Raw genomic sequence first — 19459 nt, forward strand, 5'->3', positions numbered from 1 at the left:
CACACGCAACGGGCTGCAAAGGGCTTTGTTGGAAAGGCCCAGGGGCCCCACTCTGTTCCAGCGTGGGGCTGGGGTTTCAGGACAGAACAAAAGCTGGCGGCAGGCTGGAGACAGAGGAATGGTACACCACCTCCCACTCCGGTCAATAATGGGAGATGGATGATGGTACCCGCTGAATAACCTCACTTTGCAACTTTTATGCGAAGGTTTGACAAATGACACTAGCGAAAGGTACAAGGGAGTGATTAAAACCAGCCCTTGTGAAAGGCAGAGATAACTGTCCTGGGGCTCAAGTCTCCTTGAGTTCCCCCCTTTCCCACCCCCAATCCCTGACACTGCCTTGTGTTTTCCAGAACTTTTCTCATCTAATCACATCCTTCTCTCCTCCCTCTATCCTCCCCATACAACAGACTTGTCTTTGGGACTATTTTATCCAGTAGACTCTATGTCGCTGGACTTGGAATAAAAGTTTGCCTTCCTGCCTGCCTGCCTGCCTGCCTGCCTGCCTGCCTGCTTGCCTTCCTTCAATGCACTAAAAGTCTCTTCAATTTACTGTCGAGGCAGGAATTTTCAGCATGTGTTTAGCAGTAACAACTTGCCCAAAATCCTTACAAAGAACTTTTCCTATTGAGGAAAATCACCTGGAACTCCAATTAAAAACAGATTCTCAGGCCTCAAAGAAGAATTACTGAATCTGAATTTCCCTGGGAGATGGGGCTCTCTGGAGAGACCACGGGAATCTTACCATCAGAGAAGCCCAGAGAAACTGCTGAACGTCCTCTTACCACTTCCCTTGCAGGGAGTCGCTGCCTGGGGTGGAAAAAGACAGTTCCAGTGCCCTGATCTTAAAGCTCTGCCCTCTACTTGGCTCAAAGCTTCCACCAAACTTTGATTCAAGTGGCGACCACAAAAGGGACAAAACCCATCAAAGGCAAAAATCTCAGGGACCCAGTCTCTCAGACGTGCTGACGGCTCAGGGGAACCGGACTGACCCAGATCAGAGCCACTACAGCCAAGGAGGGCTGTGCCTCCAAAGAGTCCAGGATGTGGTGAGTGTGTTCGAAGGCACTGACAATGACAAGAAAATGAATTATGTTCAGGAACAGCAAGCCTCAGCGTGGTCTTAATCTCAGAGGATTTGGGAGCCGTCACCCTACCTTGCTGGTAAACATGAGTCCAGTTCCTTCCACCAGTCACTGGCAGGAAAACAATTCACCAAAGTCTTGTTTTTTAAGCATGTCCATTTCCTGGAGTGAGAAAAACATGGAAAAGAGCTTGACATAAACACCTTGAGAAAATGTGCTTAGGAGTCCAGACCTAAAATAACAAATGCTTTGACTCTAAATAGCTGTGTAGCTTGTGGGCAATCAAGTCCCACCCACCCCCCACCTTTACCCTGGGTAGAAGGAGGTATGGGCTACCCTGAAAAATCTTCTCTTTGTCCAGGCAGTGGGTCTGTAAAAACCATCACTGACCTGATGGAGGCATCGTTGGGCGCCACGTTTATTATTCCCTGCACCAACTTGGCAGATGATGCTAAGATAAGCCAGAGCTGGGTGTAGCATGCAGTTTGTTGATACTGGCCCTTGGAAAGAAATCACCAAGTGACTCCTACAACTTCTGTCTTCCTTGCCCCCACCATTTCCATGTGTTTCACATCTGCTGTATTAAACATAATATAATTATTATTATATGTCGGTACACGCTTAATAAACCCATGTGGGGAGAGGCAGGAGGGACAAGTGAGCGCCCTTCCAGGGTAGCCTGTGGGACAGGATGGGACAATTAAGGCATTAAGAAGAAGGATCCAGGTATACAGGATTCTCCGGAGGCCCTCACGACTGCTGCAATCAGCAATGCGTGTGCAAGATAGCATGGAGAACCATAGAAAGGCAAGATTTCAGAACCTCACAGGACAGACCAAACACATTTAAAATGACATCTGTCACTAATACAAACGTTTATGGCACTGTTATGGGAGGGGAGGTAATATTAGGTGTCAGATGACCTAGAAGACGGAACAAGAGGGATATGGGGGCCCTGACCCTACTCTTTGCACAAAGAGACAGCCATGACCTGCATCAGACTCAGGGTCACAAATGATCACCCCAAGAAATCCAAAGAAGGAAAGCTCCAAGGTAAAAGAATGAGCTTGGTGTTACCTGTCTAGTTTATGACCTTTTCCCTTTGCTTTTCTTCCTCTTTTTTTTTTTTTTTAACTGTCCTTCAAGGGGGCTGAAAAGCAATTTTCATGTTATGGCTCTAAATATCAGTTTATTCCTCTGATGGGGTTCCGAGCATGCCCAGTAGGGATGATTTAACACTGCGCTGACGACTTGCAACAGAAGAACGTCATGTGGAAAGGTAGTCTGCCACAGCTAATGGGCTCTCGTTTCAAAGGGATGCTGTGTGTACATTACCAGCGTATGGAGAAGGTGCAGAAAGGCCCAGGCAGCCATTAGGAATGGAGTGTTGTTGATGATGAAAAGGCACTTTGCCGGTGAGGGAATGGTGGGAGAGAGAAGGCTTATCTGTCTTTTTGATTAGAAATGCATGCTTCCTTTCATCATCTGAGCTGAAAAATTGGCTTCTGCTCTTGGTTTATGAAACCATTTTTCTTTTTCCTTTCTTCCCAGGTTTGCAAACTGCTTAATAAATTAGTTACTGTGAGGTACATGGGTGCCACAATAACCTTAGAGGCTTTTCCCAAATGCATCCTTAATATTTTATAAGTATTTAAATAGATTTATTCAATTTGAGCCGGCTGATTTATTAAAGCTGGCATTCTGGCACGAAAAGGGGGTTCTATGCAGATTGAAGCTGATCAAAACAAATTTAAGAAGCGCTCCCAATCCATAGGAAGTTTTTTTAGGAATGAGAGTTAAACTTTTGGATACAACTGGTTGTACAAACAAAGTGAAGAAACATCCAAAGCACAGAAGCTTGGCATGGGAGCACCAGGCCTGTGGCCACATAGGATGTTCTGAACAGTTCATGTATTTATTCGTTCACTCATTCAATCTACCTCACAGGGAGGGCTGGGAATTGTGCTAGGCACTGCTGTCTTTCTGTCCTTCTGCTCTACCCAGCTTTAAAAGATTATAGGACAAAACTTAAGGGTCTATATAGCTCTCAGCCCAAGGAAGGCCATGAAAGTCAGATCATCTTATATGTCACCATTCTGAATTGCAAATAAAAGTGACTCCTCTGTTTGACAGAAAGGACAGAGATTTTTGGCCCCAAAGGGAGGTTCTTATCTCCAGCAAAAGTGACAGTCTGCTAAGAGTTCCTACCAGATGACTGCCATGTCAGCAGGTCTGGGATGGCCAACATCACCCTCCCCCGAGTCATGCCTTGGGCATCTGTTATACCCGATGCTGGAACGACAGTGCTTCCAAATACCACCCCGAGCCTCTGATCAGAAAATCAGATTCCAGACTCCAGCAGTATCAGACACTCAAACAGAATCCTCCCTGTGTGTCCAAGTAATCTGTGCAAGTCTAAATTCTCTTCTACTGGATAAAAAAAAAAAAAAAAAAGCAGACTTGGAGATTTGTATCAGGTCAAGACAGCATCGGAGAAAAGTAGTCAGAATTAAAGAGAACATAAATCATCTTTTCAAAGTATGTTTTTCCTTATTTCTTATTTCAGATTTCTAGACACATCATATTTGTCAAGTATTAAATCTAAATAGTCAGACATCCAATCCTAAAGGAGATGAATAATATTAGGAAGCACACAATGACCAATTTCAAGCAGCGTAATAGATAATGCCCCAGTGAAACTTTAGAGAGTATATGAACAATTAAGGTAATTATCCATACCAAAAACTATTTTACAGAAATGTGCTACAAAGAAAAAAAATTATGTTAGGGTCTAAATGATCAGAAAGAAAGCAGCAGCCATGTGGGCGATCTTTCCAAGGCCTTACCTCTTCTTTCCTCCACTACTATCTATTTGACTAAGAGAGCTGAAAATTATACCATTTGTGTTAGAATCAAATGCAAATGGAATAATTGTCCCTTCTCTAATCAAAACACATTTGTGGATTGAAATACCACATGGGGCAATTTTCAGTTAATCATGGATGTTAATAAATATGACTCTAAGCTCATAAACAAACATTACTTTGGCTAATATAATATAGGAAATTACTGTTAAGCTTGATCAGACATGTAGCAAAAACTGAACTTTGCAGAAAGTCAGCAAATGAGCCGTCTGAAATAGAGATGCGCTTCAACAGTAATGAAAGATTAGATGTAGCTAAAATGCTTAGACAAATCATGCATTAGCCTTCGGAAATATTTAAAGCTGGCTTTGCTGAAAATGGCAAATATTAAGCATTATCAGAGTATTAGCTTCTTTAAAGAGCAAAACCCAGATGCTTAGTGATTGGAGATTTAAAAACTAGAAAATCAGGTTTACCAAAGTCAGTTACCCAGAGCCTGAATTATATCAAAGCCTCTAACAGCAAATAGTGTTTTCAAATGAAATGGAAATATTTAATACACATTCTATTTCCATCACTGAGCTTATAAACCAATTTGAGATTCCTTCCTTTAGCCGTCCCTAAATGTAAAATATGTATTTATTTTGGTGACAAAATACCTAAATGTCTATAAAAGTCTTCCAATCATCTGGAAGACCAGGGCTGGATTCAGATCTGCAGGGGCACTAGTACAGGAAAAGCTCACGGCACTAACTCCACTTCCTGCCATGCACTTCAAATAAAACACTAAGCTTAAACCCCAGACCTCTTAGGTATGCTAAACCCAAAACATCTTCTTTGTAGGTTTACTCATTTCCAAATTCTAGTATGTTCCTCAAAGCTGAGCTTTTCTTGTTTGAGGGGTCGGGACGCCTCCCCGTGCTTTCAGGGTCCCCTGCACGAAGTCCGCCTAAGAGCGACTGCCTTGAAGCGGAAGCAGTGTGAGCCAGCACTGACATGTAGGCTCTGGGGAGGAGAAGCGATGGGCTCTCTGCTACAATCTTCTCTCTATCTCTAGGTCCATGTGCAGATTAATCTCTACATATCTATGCGGCGAAGTGAAGTACAAGATCATACTCTAAGCATCTATGAAATGCAAGCTCTCGTCCAAAAACTTGCAGCAACAAAGGCCAAAATCAGCACTTCCTTTGGATTATTTAGGTAACTATCAGGCTTCCCCACTTTCACTGAAAATGTGGACCTATACGGAGAAAAGGAGAAGGATCCTGAGTAACAAATGAGTTCTCACTAAGGGGGCCATTTTCAATATGTGTGCAATCATTTTGTGATCTACCTTCCACTTCTTAGAAACTCCAGTATCGTCAAGTCTGGCCATCTATAATACGGCTGGTAAAAGTAATAACTGTATCTATTTACCACTCTGTACACATCAGGTTTTGTATTTCTGTTGCTTTAACTTACTAAACACAACAATTCTGTAAGTCAGGAACTGTTTTTCAATATGCATGTCTAAGATAAGAAAGCAGAAGCTTAGGGAGGAAAAGAAATTTAACCTGGTTAATGGTGGAGCTGGGACTCGAACCTAGGCAGACTTCAGAACTGCCGGTGAGGGTTAGTAAAAACACAACCTTTTCCAACAGACGCTGTCAGTACTCTGAGTTGCTTATGTTAAGAGAGTCTGTGCAAGCCAAAATTGCAAAATGTTCCCATTCATTGTGTAAGAGAAAAGAACTACCCCTATTTTTTAAAAAAAAATAGAATTTCTGTTTTTAGCTTTAGGTTTGCAGCCCATTGCTCCATGTTCTCCATTATCAAGGAAACCAAGTAAAAGAAATATTTATTGTGCTGTGGGTCCTTGTCTGAATCACCTTGCCCTTCTTTCTTACTGAAAACCAGACTAAACATTTTGAAAGTCTACATTTTAAAATTTCCATCAGTAATGAGTAAACTGTACCTGGGGTGCTCTAACCAGCCCCCCACATGGTTAGCAGGCCCCACATTCTACAGATATAATTGCACTGGTGCATATTCCTGGCCTGACCCTTTCTGGGTCCATCCATTCTTGGATCCTCCTGATATGAAGTCCATGTAGAGCACTGGCTGTTCTGAAATTCACTGTTGGAAGGCCATCAAGGAGGCAATGAACTTTCAAGGCCTAGTATCTTAAAGGAGCCTATAAATGAAGTAGGTCAAGGATGAGGCCCGTAAGTGGCTGGGAAAAAAAAAAAAAAAATCTCCATTTAGTTTATACAACTTCAGCTTTCCTGGCTGTTCAGATTCCATATAAGGAAGAGTAACTTTTCAAGCCAGCAGGCCTGGACATATTTCTTGGCCTTATAATTCTCACAGATCTAGACATTCCAAGGTAGAGGGTCATTCAAACAGAGTTGTAATTTCTTGTGTATATTTATTTCCAAAGTATCTTATGCATAGTTTCCCAATGAAATCATAGATGGGCGCTAGGGGAATGCTAGCTGGGTTATTTTTCAGGCATGCCCAGAAGAAGCAGTCAAAAAGAACTGCTCTGAGCTTCTCAAGCAAATAGGCCAGACTTGAGCCGAACTATCCCCACTACTCTGGTCACTTGAATGGCAGCTTTTGTCTTGGAGATGATGGAAGAAGAGAAGAGGGAGGAAAGACACTCATACAATTTAAAAAATAAATTTCCCTATAAACACACAAGCCAGATTGGTAGGTTATGATACAGTCCAACAAGGATACACTGAGAGGCTAACCACCAGCATTCAAGTGTCTCCTCAAATCCCCACGACTCACCAACAGGGCCACCTTGAGCGCCCCACTCACTGCCTTAGTGCTTTGATCACCTCGTCTGTGCAACAACCAGGACAGACCAAGATGGCGGCATGTCAGCTCTGGATCTGGTAGCTACTAAAAACGAGACGTCAAGTGTTTAATATTTGTTTTCCTGTGCTCAAAAAGGAACTGAATAGTGTCTATATCATTTCACAACTTCAGCTGAAATTTGAGAGGCAGAATGACTAATAAAATGAGGAAGGTTTGAAAAGAAACACCAATCCAGGGCGCATCATTACTAACTCCACGATAATGAGAATACTGGGGTCAAAGTGCTGCTTAAACCTCATTACAAACCCTGAATTACCTAAGGAAAAAACAGGTTACTCTCTAGTCATCTAGCAAGTATTTATTATCATCCAATCATTCATTCAGCCCTTATTGACTGGGCATTTCTCTAGGCACTTGGGATACATCAGTGAATAAGAGAGGTGGAACCAGGCCCTCCTGGAGCTTACATTTTCATGGTGGGAGAAACTCAATAAACAATACAGAGAAGACATCAGACAATTCTCCTATAAATTAAAGCATGTTAAGTGCTAGGGAAGAAAGAGAAAGTCGGACAGCCTAAAGGATTGGGAAGTTGGGAGTTGGAGTTGGGCACTGGTGTAGATTGCTCTCTTAAAGTGGTCAGTGGAGGCTTCATTGAAAAAATGACTGACATTTGAGCAGAAACTTCTAGGTGGTAAGGGAGTGAGCTATGCAGGTATGTGGGAGAGAGCGCATCTAGGGTTGAAGGAACAGCAGGTAGCTATAAAGACGGTGGCTCTTTGCCCTAAGAGGACAAGAAGCCATTTGTTGCAGGGATTTGCCTAGAGAAGAGTGGTGACCTGACCATCTTTCTAAATTCAAAACCTGTATTAACATCCATAAAGGTTTCTTTGGACAGTTAAAATACGTATGTATGTAAGCACAGTCTCCTACGCTTATATACCTACCAAACTGCCATCAGGCACTGAGTATGGGTTTTCTAGTTGGAAGGACAGGACAGTGTTGCTCCATCAAACATTATTCTCCCATTAACACTAAAGCCTAACTCAAGCATTTGCAGAATTGAATTTTAATGGTGTTTGTTAAGTGCCCACTCCTGTGCCTGAAAACGGACCAGACACAGCTGGGAATGAAGACTTGTTCATTGGATTGGGAGATCTTCATGGGAGCTGGGAGGATGGTGTACGATACACAGTTTTGTCACTTGATTTTGCTCAATTTCCAGCTTCTCGTTTGCAAATCCAAAGGAGAATATCTTTTATTTCTCAAAGACTGGGTGAGGATTGAATGGAATAATGTGTCAAACACCTTTATGTTCTGGCTGCCCACAGGTTCCAAACATCATACACACATACTGCAGCTCGTCACTTAACAAATGCTGCTTATCTCTCCCCTGAGTTGATGAAAGATGTCATTATTTTAAAATTAAACTAAGATGCAGCCAAGGAGGTATCCAGTTTACTAGCAAAGTAGTCCCGTCTACATACCATCAGCAGAATAGGATTTTAAAAGACGTTCAGAAAGAATGGAGAACATGGAACCTGTGGGCAGCCAGAATGTAAAGTCAATCAGAGTGCATTGGGAGTGTGGGATTCCAGATAAGATCCCCAAGGAGAAACTCGAGTACCCCTCTAACGTGTAAGTAGTGTATAACACTCACTAGAACCTGAACGTACAGACAAAGGCAAGAGGGATAATGGCCAAAAAGATCTCTGCTCTTAAACCCCATTTTTGAGGAACTATTCCTAATTATAGTCAGCGGAGACTACAGAAAACATAACCTGGTGTTGGAAAGCTTGGGCATAGCCACTTACTTCTGCTGTGACCTTGATCCAGCTGCTGAGCCTGCTGGGATCTGAGATGGAGAGCCATCTAGCACAGACTGAGGTACGGAGATACTCGGGTCCAGGGAATCCCCAAAGTTACACGAGCAGCTGCCTCCATCTGCTAGTAAGTTCAGCAAAGAGGTTGCTGAGGGACATTACACTGGTTGACCTGCATCCCCAAAGCTGGACCCGTGGTGAGTCAGAGTCCAAGCCTTGAAAGGAAGGATCGGGTGCCATGTTACACACTCCGCCATAATGCGGTCCAGCTTTTGCCTGTGTCTGGCGCTCTCCCCGCCACCCCTACTCTCAGACCCCAAACCCTAGTGTTGCAAGGGCAGCAGGATCCAAAATAAGAATTGTGGCTTAGAAGAATCCATCAGAGGGCTTCTGTGCCTGAAAGAAAGGAAGGACCCAATAGAGCCTAGAGGCAACGTAGCTATGATACCCAATTAGCTGGGAGTTCATTTAGCAAACACAGTTCCCTTTATTTGATGTACTTTCAGCATTGCTTATGAGCTGTATCCTACTTAGGAGTATGAGCTCTCCAATTATTTGCCTTACATTATGAATCATTTATCTAGTCAATCTAATATTCTTCCCTTATGCATCTTAATACCTCAGTTAACTATTATGAGTCATTTGTTATTTGTATACCAGAAAACTGCTTTCCAAGTTATTACTTATTGGTCATAATCAATTAGGGAAGTTTTTAGACGATGGCTGTCTTATATAAATACACTGGTAAGGTTCAGGTCCTGTGATTTCTGACAATTAAATTGTTCTGTCACTTGGGGACTCTCATTAATCTCAACTTGTCATCCTTGTTTATGCAGGTTATAATGGGCTATGTGTGTAAGTGAAACGAGACACTAAAAGGCTTTGGCTTTTTAACTCTTTGATGAGACTAGAATTGAAATACTTTCTTAAAGGGGTGACTTTGATTTGTACAGCCTGAAGGAACTGGATTCCGGACAGTGGCTCATCCACTCCGCTATAACCCGCAGCCATCTTTATGTAGATTTGTAATTAAGAAACCAGAAAGAGATGAGCTGGCTCCTACCCACTCTACGTTCTTGATATCTGTATATCTAGAAAAGAAAATCTCAGAGAAGAAAATCCGATTGCATTGCTCTCTGTCTTTCCTGGTCAACATCTAAAAGCTCTGGGTGTAACTGTTACATAAGTGAGTGAAAGAAAAGAAGCATCAGAGTGGTCAGAAAGGTCCTGGAGAAAAATTTAGATGTCAAGTACCATCGGTGAAGATTTGATCCATGGCTGGGATTTCAATGCAGGGAGTTGTTTTGAGGGCTACTATGGGATTTATATTAAGATATAATTTATTGGACATCATTATTTATGATGTGAAATATGCAAACAGTGCATTAATTAAATTCAGGTGTCCCTACCTATAGCAAAACCTCTGACGATAATTAAATTATACAAAGTGACCCAAGTCAACAGATTAGAAATCTGAACAGAAATCTAAGAGCTTTAATAAAGTCATAAATCACTGTAAAGGAAAGGGTGGGTATTATTATTACATTGAGAGCAAGTCTGCAAAGAATGTGTAATAACAGAGCTGATGAAAAACGGATCTGAAATAGACCTGTAAGGAACAAGGGGAGCTCATTTGCCCAGATGAAGCTGCTAATCAGAAACTGGTTTAAAAATCACAGTTTGGCAAAAAATAAAATAAACAATTTTTTAAAGAGTCCAGATTCACCACTTTTGACTTCCCAAAAAAATTCAAGTGGTCTTGCATTTGCTAAGCGTGGTGGGGGGCCAGGTTCATTCTTTGGAGAAAGCTTTGGTAACTTTGAGTCTTCTGAGTTGTGTAATACCTTCGGACTCACTTCTGAAAAGCAGTCACCGTTATGCAAGGACTTTCCTCCCCAGGTTGGAACAGAATCACTCACTACTTAGCATCAGACATCCTTTATTGTGATTCTGTGATTCCACGCTTACTATTCTGTCCTCTCCACTGAGTCTTTCCTGTAGTGTCTTTCCTGTAGCAATACAGCTCTCATTGACTGAATGCCTATTATGTGCCAAGCACTATACTACATTCTCATCTATCTTCACAACAATCCTAGAAAGTAGATTTTTTTTTTATCATCTCTGTTTGGTATCCAGATATGGAGTTTCAGTAATTTGCTCAAGGTTAAGACAAGGATGTGAGCCCAATCTGCCTGCCTCTAGACTCCAACTTGAACCGCCCTACTGGCTTACCTCCCTCTTGGTGCCTGATTTACCCCTGAGCCCCATGTCAGTCCACTTCCCCATTAACCCCTCGTCGATCTGAGAACCTTCATGGCAGCTGAGCCATCTATGATGCCAATTCCTTGACAGCAAGAACTACATCTTATTTACTTTTAAATCCTGCCCTGCCCCTCTGCCAGTGCCAAACACAAAGTAGTTGACAGTATTGGAGGGAGACAGTGAAAGAAAGAGGCAGATAGGAAGAGGGGATTGCTGAACCCAGTGACTGTATCAATCCAGCACAGAAAGCCATACAGTAAAGAAATACAGTGGAATGCTGGTTAGGAGACAGGGTGGCTCAGGCCACCTCTACTGCTGGGAGGTGTGTGTTGTTGAGCAGATAATTCAGTTTATCTTAGCCTCCATTCCTCATCTATAAAATGAGGAGTTGGCCCAAGTGACCACTCTGATCCCACACAGCTCCCACGTTCTCTGATTTTAGATTCATTTCAAAGGTGTTTCCTCCCAGCCCCACCAGGGGCCATGATAGACCTGTTTTGTACTAATTCCTTCCATGTACCAAGCACTTTGTGTCCATTAGCTTCCTGTGGTCCTCCTAACAATTCTGTAAGGATAGTATTATCATTCTCGTTCAGCAGAGAAAGTGGATCTTAGCAGGTTTACAAGCTCAAGGTCATGCAGTCAGTGAGAGGCTGTAAGGCAACCCTGATCTCATACATTTAGAAATTTACAAGTCTCCCCGAGCTTGAGAACTGTTAAAACTCTTAGCTAAATGGCTTCTTAGAAAGCACAAAATACTATCTTGTGACCCCGAAAAGTTTCCAGTGCAATTTCCTCAATCAAAAGGAATCCGGGACTTGAGAAAATGAAACAATCCCTGAGATGTGGTTTTTGGAATTGGCATGTTCACAGTCACAACTGCATCTCTAACCCTGGGCAAGCATCTCACAAAAACATCAGATCACTGCAAACCTGTCAACACTTGGCCGTCTCCGCCATGTCTCCCAAGGCCCGGCCCCCAGAGCACTTTCTGTCTGAACTGTTGGCTTGTCACTTAATCACACACTCCTTCATCTAGCTTGTTGCTTCGTGTGCCTTACTCTTGCCTGGCCAACACAAACACACGTTCCTTAAGGACAGAAACTGAGCTTTATATTTCCTTCCAGCCTTACAGTCTCCACAACAGGGAGAACCCTTCAAATGATCCTCCCTTTCACTCAGTTTACTCATCACATTTTCAGCAGAGGATCAAACAATATTCTTTCTCGGCCCGAATTCTGGTGCCCTATAAGTACTAGCAACCCCACGGCCTAATTCTTACTTAACTGGAAACTACCCGAAAGGCTCTTTGGTACCGCATCATGCTGCTGAGCCTGGGGTCTGACTGCCAAGAACGGCATGGTGGCAAGATGTAGAAGATGAACAGAGGTATCTCCTGTCGTCCTGGGAGGGGTTCGATTTTAATAGGTGATAGTTTCCTATCAGTCCAAGGTTGAGTTGGAAATCAGGCCCAAGAAAGATGGAATATGATAGAATCATCTCAAGATCCCAGGGAATCCCACGAGGCCCTTCCCTTTCAGTTTTGCCACGCCTGTCCCATGACTCAAAGCTGAGAGCAATGACTTAAGATTCCTTCTACTCAGCAACCTGGATGAACCTGGTGCCTGACTTCCAGTTTAACAAATACTGCAGCAATAAATACTTCAGAAATCTCAAGATGACAGGACCTCAATTTAAAAAAAAAAAAAAATGTACCAACTTAAAAGCATCACTCTGCCTGTAGAGCAAACGGGACTTGGGGTAAAGGTCTTGCTGTCCCTTTGAGGACCATGAACTTTGCAAATCAAGAGAGAAAAGCCTTAATCACTGGCCCTGAAACTCACCTGTCCTGGCAGAAGACACTCTACAGGGCGGTGTATTTCACCTCTGCCAGGGATAGGCTGTGATACGACAACAGGCAGTTGCCACTTAGGACAGAGCTGTTTGATTTCAACAAAACCAAAGATACCTTCAGGATATACCCTAGAGCAGTCAAAGTCCTTCCTTCTCTCTTCTAGCAAGTTCAGGTGCAAAACATTAAGATCTGTCATGGAAGTTGGGAGACAATTTGTGTTTTCATTCACTAAAGAAATTTATATCAACTGAAGATGGAAAGATAATAGTAGAACCAAGGACACTCAGGAAAAATAGTTACTCTGTGCTAAGTACATACTCTGTGCCTAGTTCCTTTATGTATCTTTTTCAGTTAATCTTCACAAAGACCCTATGAAGTAAGATCTATGCCTCCTTATTTTGTCCACAAATACCTCTGAGACCTCTAGTAATAACATATTGATTAAGTGCTGGGCTTCGCATGCAAATCCAGATCCTCCCAGCTCCAAGTCCGGGCTGTGGATCACCAAAATTTAGTTTGTGTCTATCCCGGCAGATGGCTGGATATTCAAGGCTGATCCTGGGGTTTGATTTGCACGATTAATAAAGTCGGAGGAATAAGGAAGAGTTGCCAACTTCCCTAGAAGCCTCCATTGGGCTGCACTGAGCAGGCGCGCTGGGTCCCTCAGGCTTGCCAGTAAAGGGACAGGACATGAATCTAAGGCTCAAGTCAAAGGGGGATGGTGGGAGGGCAGACTCTGAACATGTTTTTTGAAAGTGCTGTTGTTTGAAAAAGCTGCACGGTGTCAGGCCTGAGCAGGGATCCAGCTGTGAACAGCGCTCGGAGGAGTGTTGACGGGATCCGGGCGGTCCAGCTGTGAGGGGCCCGGAAGCACTTGCAGAGATGACCTGCGCCCTCCCCAGCAGCTGCGGCCACTGACGACAGAAACGACAGAGATTCACGGCAGCCAGGAGCCACGGCCACTACCACACTGTCAGCCTTACGCCTTGTCACAACACTTAAGTTACACCCACCAACCACGACAGACACAAAACAGACATGCAAGGTACAGAGAGACCCCTGAAACGTGTGGAAAGGAGCGCAGACACTGGACCATGATAAAAGCCTAACCCTGTGAGGAGTGTCAGAGGGGCCAAACCAGAGAAACCCCTCCTTGGTATCTCACCAGCTCCTGGGCTTTGGTCCGTGGGGAGAAGGAGAAGGTGAGGTTTGGTCAGCTTGTTATCCAGGGGTAACGCAGAAAATGGCACGCGCATGATGCAGAGGAATCGGCCGGGGCTTTGGTGTCCAAGGGACCTGGGCTCAAATCCGGAGGCTTCCGTGTCCTGGCTATGGAACTTTGATGAGTCACATACGCCTTGCTCAAGCCTCCCTCGTTTCACAAAGAGAAAAGTAGTAATTTCCTGTTAGACTTCTGGCAAAAAAATTAAATGAGATAAAATATAAATCATGACACAGAGATTTCTAAATATGTTCATTTTCTTCCCTCCTCTCGTACATCACAGAAGGGTAAAAACTGCTATTTTCTGCTCAGAAATCTCCTGGCGATGGAAGCTCAGAAAGGCCAGGTGAAAACTAAGCCGTCTCCAGGGAATTTGAAGGATGACGCAGATTGCCTGTGGAGACGTCACCAGGGAAAGTGAGTGGGTCACAGAAGAAAATGTGCTGAAGTGCTCAGAAATGCCCTTTCCAGCTTTGATTATTTCAGATTCCTAGCAGGGTTTAAGCACCCATGGGCAACGCAGTACAGCACAGAGGGAACTTCCAACACCAGCAAGCTTTAAATCCACACCCTCCCCTAAATGGAAAACTGCACTCGACACTGTCAGATGCAGAAGTTTGTATGTAGATTAAACTGTTTGAAAACTGTGACCTTGTCTTTACCTCTAAAGATTCTATCATCTTTCAAATCCAAGCTCCATTATCAGGTGCACAGGTCCAAGTGGCAGAAAACCCAACTTAAACTGGCTTAAGCTAAAAAAAAAAAAGAAAAAAAATATATATATATGGTTTGGGTGGCTGAGGGGTCTAATTCACCTTCGGTTCCAAGCTGGTGGAGAATTTAAATGATGTCAGCAGGACCCAGCTCTCTCTGCTGAGCCTCCCTGTGTTGGCTACATGCAAGGATCTGGCATGGTGGGCCACAGCAACTTCTTGCTCCCTTTGCCCAAAAATCCAGTCCAATAGGAGAAAGAAACCATTTCCAGGATGGCACAAAAAGAGTATTTGGAGTCCAGATTGGAGTTTTGTACTTACTAGCAAAGCCAGCTCGAGCCAGGTGAGTGTACTGGGAGCATCAGCATGGCTCGGAGTACGTGATCCCCCTGGGAATAAAGTCAGCACCACGTGGGCATGTGGGCTGGGAGTGAAGAGGCACGGTAACCTCAGAGTAAGCTGGAGTACAGCCCGTACATAAAAGTAGCATGGATACCGCACAGAAAAATCAGCCGGCGTCTGCTGTTGCATCCCAGCCCCAGAGAACAACGACCTTACATCCTTTATACGTTTCCTAATTTTCTTTGTGTCACTCCTATAGTGCCTATCACCTGCAACCTGGTATTTTAGGTTAATACTTTGTGCCTCGAGGGCAGAGACTATTTTAAATGCCTTTGTCTCCATCAATATCATCTTTCACAGGACTTTGACCAGAGTGGGTCAATTAAGGGAATTTAACAGAAATGAATGAATTTAACATACACAAGCATTGGACATGAATAATTAAAGTCGAAAGTTGAAATAGCTGACCTGTAGAAGCAATCAAGAGGAAACAATGTTAGAATTATTTGGTTTCTGGAGGAGTGGAAGAAAAGGAAGTTGGGGGCTCTTTATTCAAAAATCGCTGTCAGAAATCCCCAACTTCCTGAAGGAATTTATTAAAGAGATTGAGGGGACACATGGCTCGAAACCACCAAAAATCCTCCATGGAAAAGAAGGCTGAACATTCCGCCCAGTCAAGCCCTCAAGATAAATAACTAAAGAAAAATATTTCAAAAGGTGAAGGAAGCAGGTGAATTAATTGGAGTGGAGAGGATGAGGAGCAGGCAAAGGCTCTGAAACAAAGAAACTAAAACCAAAAAAAAAAAAAAAAAAATGGTTTTCCAGTAACTCTATCAGGAATTTGGGAGAAAAAGTTCAGATAAGAGAGAAATTTACTCTCAAAATTACCCAGTCTGTTTGCTGGATTAGAACTGGTCACCATCAAATCCCATCTGGAAGAAGTCCTCACAGCTACACGAGACAGAAAAGTTGATCAAGTCTCTTAAAGATGATCACACTCTTTTTTAATTAACTTCTGGGCCTCCTGGGTCGTGGAGTGTTGATTGCTTCTATTTTATTAGTGGTCACCAATTTTACGTCGTCAGGACTGCACAGTACACAAACAGGTATAAGAAATTCGTTACAGCCCTATTGTTGAGAAAAATATTTCAACTGAGAATATCCTTTTGAGAGAAAAAACTCAGTGTGTCTTGGGATCAGAAGAATATTTGATAACACAGAACAAGAGATGGCCAAACTCTGGCCAGTGGGCCAAATTCAACTTGATATCTTTTTCTATAGAGTTTTCTTGGCCTACAGCCATGTCCCTCACTTACTGCTATCTATCAGCTGCTTCCAGTGTCTACATGGGCAGAGCTGAGTAGTTGCAATAAGGATCATATGGTCCAAAACACTTAAACTATTTATCATCCAGCCCTTTACAGAAAGAGCCTGTTGATCCCAGCCGTGGAAGAAAAAGAATACCAGCCCACCGAAAACAAGGGTGTTTTTTCAACCATTTCTCAAAGAATCAGCCATGTTAACACCAAGATGGCGGCAAGATAGTTTGCCATCATCAGTGATGACTTATGGACTGTGGGGAGAGAAGCAAAAGAGAGAGAAAGAATGGAGCAGGTCTGGTTGCTGGGAAGAAGGCTCACTGAGGAACCAAGATGGGGCGCGATACAGGAGGGGGAGGTGCATGTCAGGCCTCCCTGGAGAAAGAGGGAGAGAGAGAGAGCAGCAATTAGCAGAAAAGCATCCATGCCTTTGTCTGCCTCAAAGTGCTTCTCTTGCCTGCTACTGCGGCACATTTGAATGTTTTATTTCTTCGACCCTCCAAGCATTACCAAACAGTTATTATCTGAGCTTCTAACAAACAATTATTCCAGCTCCTAATTTATATTTCAATCATTTTAACTACTGATCTTATGATCACATCCAGGCTCTGATCACATTAGTGTCTATTAACTATGCAGCAACCAATAAAATCTGCATGAGAGACTTATTTCATATATACTCCCTTCGCACAATTTATTAAAATAATGTAGACTATTAACGTTTAAACTAAATGTAATATATATATTTAATATAAAAATTCTCATTACTGTGATTAATAAAATTTTTAGTGTAAGCTGATATTTAGTTAGAGGAAATGAACAAGTTAAGCCAACTGAACTATTTCAGTTACATTAATTTAATTAAATATGACTTTTACATTACGTGGGATTAGGTCCATACCACGGATAATTCTAACATATTCAAAGAGTCAAAAAGTTGAATTCCACTATCAAAGTTACCATCAAATCACCAAAGGTCATTCTAGATAAAGCACAGTGACCGCTCTCACTGAAACCTCCTTGCTTTTCTAAGTATGCCGTGAGGAATTACAGAACTTGAAAAGTAACACAGTAGCACCACACTGTTTTCCTCTTTCAAAAGTCTCATCATTCAGGTTTTTACTTTTGAAGTGCACTAGGCCCGTGCGTGTGTGTGTGTGTGTGTGTGTGTGTGAGAGAGAGAGAGAGAGAGAGATGCAGAGACACAGACACAGAAAGAAGGACAGAAACAGATCTCATGCTGGTTCTTTGAATTATCTCCATTTATATGGAAACATACCCCAGAATGATTTCTTGAAGTATTTACTGGCTAAACTCCACCTTCTCCCGTCTGGACTCTCCCAGAACCACTTCGGTCTGGGCTTATGTAACTGCCCTGATACTTTCTAACTTTGCAGACTTGGCAAATAAGTACTTCAGCCCAGTGTCTCTGTCAGTAAAATGGGGATGGGAGGTTGTGAGGATTAAATGAGATGGGTAGGAAAAAGTCCAGCCTATAATGGCTACCCCTGGGAACTGCGTGTCTGCGCTGCTGCCTCAGAAAATGTTATGATTTATTACTTCTTCTCTTCAAGTGTAATCTCATGGGCAGTGTGGCTGGATTATTTTCCACATTCCAAAACTCTTTTCTAGATTGCCATGGCCATGATCCCATTTCACTTCTCTCTTTTGCTCTCTTCATTTTTTTTTTTTTTAACTTCGTCTTCTGTGCAGGTGCATTTCATTGACACCTAAGTTGTTCCATGACCCATTTGGGGCTAAAAGGTGGGAGAGGGGAGTGAGTAGAGCACTAGCACGGGGTCTGGTGGGTCTATGTTTGAGCGCCAGTTGACTTGCTACATGACCTTGGGTAAGTGCTTAGTCTTTTTAAGCCTTGACTCCCATCAGTGCCAAATGGGGATGGTCAATCATAATATCTACTTACAGGGGGAGAGTGAATGCTGAATAATTACTGCAAAGAGTGATTTGAATTGTATCTGGCTCATATTAAGAGCTTAATAATAATAATAATATCAATAGTAATGGGAACCATGATTCCTAGAACAAAATCACCACTTTTCCGGAGGCTGGATCATGCATTGGTGATGAGTTCTGAACTTGAGGAGACCCAGAAACATCTGTGCAACTAGCAGAGTATTGGACACTGTGAAGATTCAACTTCCTACATGGAAGAGAGGGTTTTTTCTATATCATCCCAAGCAAAGTCGCCGGTGCCCTCTCCTCTGGCTCTAGTGGTTTATTTAAGAGTCTCCTTGATCATAGTGGAAGCTTCCAGTTTAGCTAGAAATATAGTCCCTTTCAGAGAGCAAGATAAAAGCAACAAGAAGAAAACTTGCCCCTAAAATCTCCCACTCTCAGAAATGCACCAACAGCCCTGATTGTTGATAATCTGGTTTCATACCCAAGGCAAGATGCTTCTGCCTCTGCAGCTCAGAAGGGACAAGGATGGTGTGAAAACAAAATGCTGACTTTCAGGTGGAAGATCGGCCCTCATGGTTGTAATTCTGAACCCAGGAGAAGAACCAGAACCCAGCCAGAGTTATCACCCAGTCTCCTTAATAAATGTGGACAGGAAAATGTCAAGAAAGGTGCTGGCTAATAGGCTGGAACAGATATTCCCACACTAAACCTATCACAATCAGGTGGACGTATTTAGAAAGGATAGTCAGGCAATAATGGGAAGCGATTATTAAATGCACTGCAGTGAACTTCTGGAGACAGGGAAGAGCCGGTGGCTGCCACTCTATGTCGTTCTCTGAAAGGCCTTTGATCACCTCACCACTCTGTCCCTCCCCCTCATTCAGCAAGAATCTGGACTGAAGACAGCATTGTTCAGGTGGAGCTCTTAGGCCTGCCCAGACCTCCCCTCCCTTCCTGCAACAAACTAGTTAATAGGACTTGTGTCATCACTCTTGTCAATTTCCCCTGCCCCATGACCCTTACTTTATTTCAAAGTTACATTAGAAAACTCCCCATCCAGTCTAGGAATCCATGTTTCTTTGGCAATTCCATTATGAGTTGTTTAGGGGCCCATGACATGGAGTCAGTCTCCCTGGTTTGAACTCTGGACCCGACACCTATTAGCTGGGCAATATGACTTCAACTTTCTGGGCTCATCTGTGAAATGGGGCTAATTAGCACAAGCTTCATTGTGGGGTGGTGTACAAAC

At 43.0% G+C, this 19459-nt stretch overlaps 1 long non-coding RNA gene across 1 annotated transcript in view; it reads right to left on the reverse strand.

Annotated features, from left to right (window-relative positions):
* Positions 1–14172, reverse strand: part of LOC116157505 (uncharacterized) — a 67003-nt gene extending 52831 nt beyond the window's left edge. The window contains exons 1-2 of the long non-coding RNA XR_010384026.1: positions 13860–14172; positions 1158–1247 (exon numbers count right to left, since the gene is read on the reverse strand). This is a non-coding gene — a long non-coding RNA (uncharacterized LOC116157505). The remainder of the gene's footprint in view (positions 1–1157; positions 1248–13859) is intronic.
* Positions 14173–19459: the final 5287 nt, after the last annotated feature.

This window comes from Camelus dromedarius, chromosome 15 (assembly GCF_036321535.1).
Source record: "Camelus dromedarius isolate mCamDro1 chromosome 15, mCamDro1.pat, whole genome shotgun sequence".
NCBI classification, from domain to species: domain Eukaryota; kingdom Metazoa; phylum Chordata; class Mammalia; order Artiodactyla; family Camelidae; genus Camelus; species Camelus dromedarius.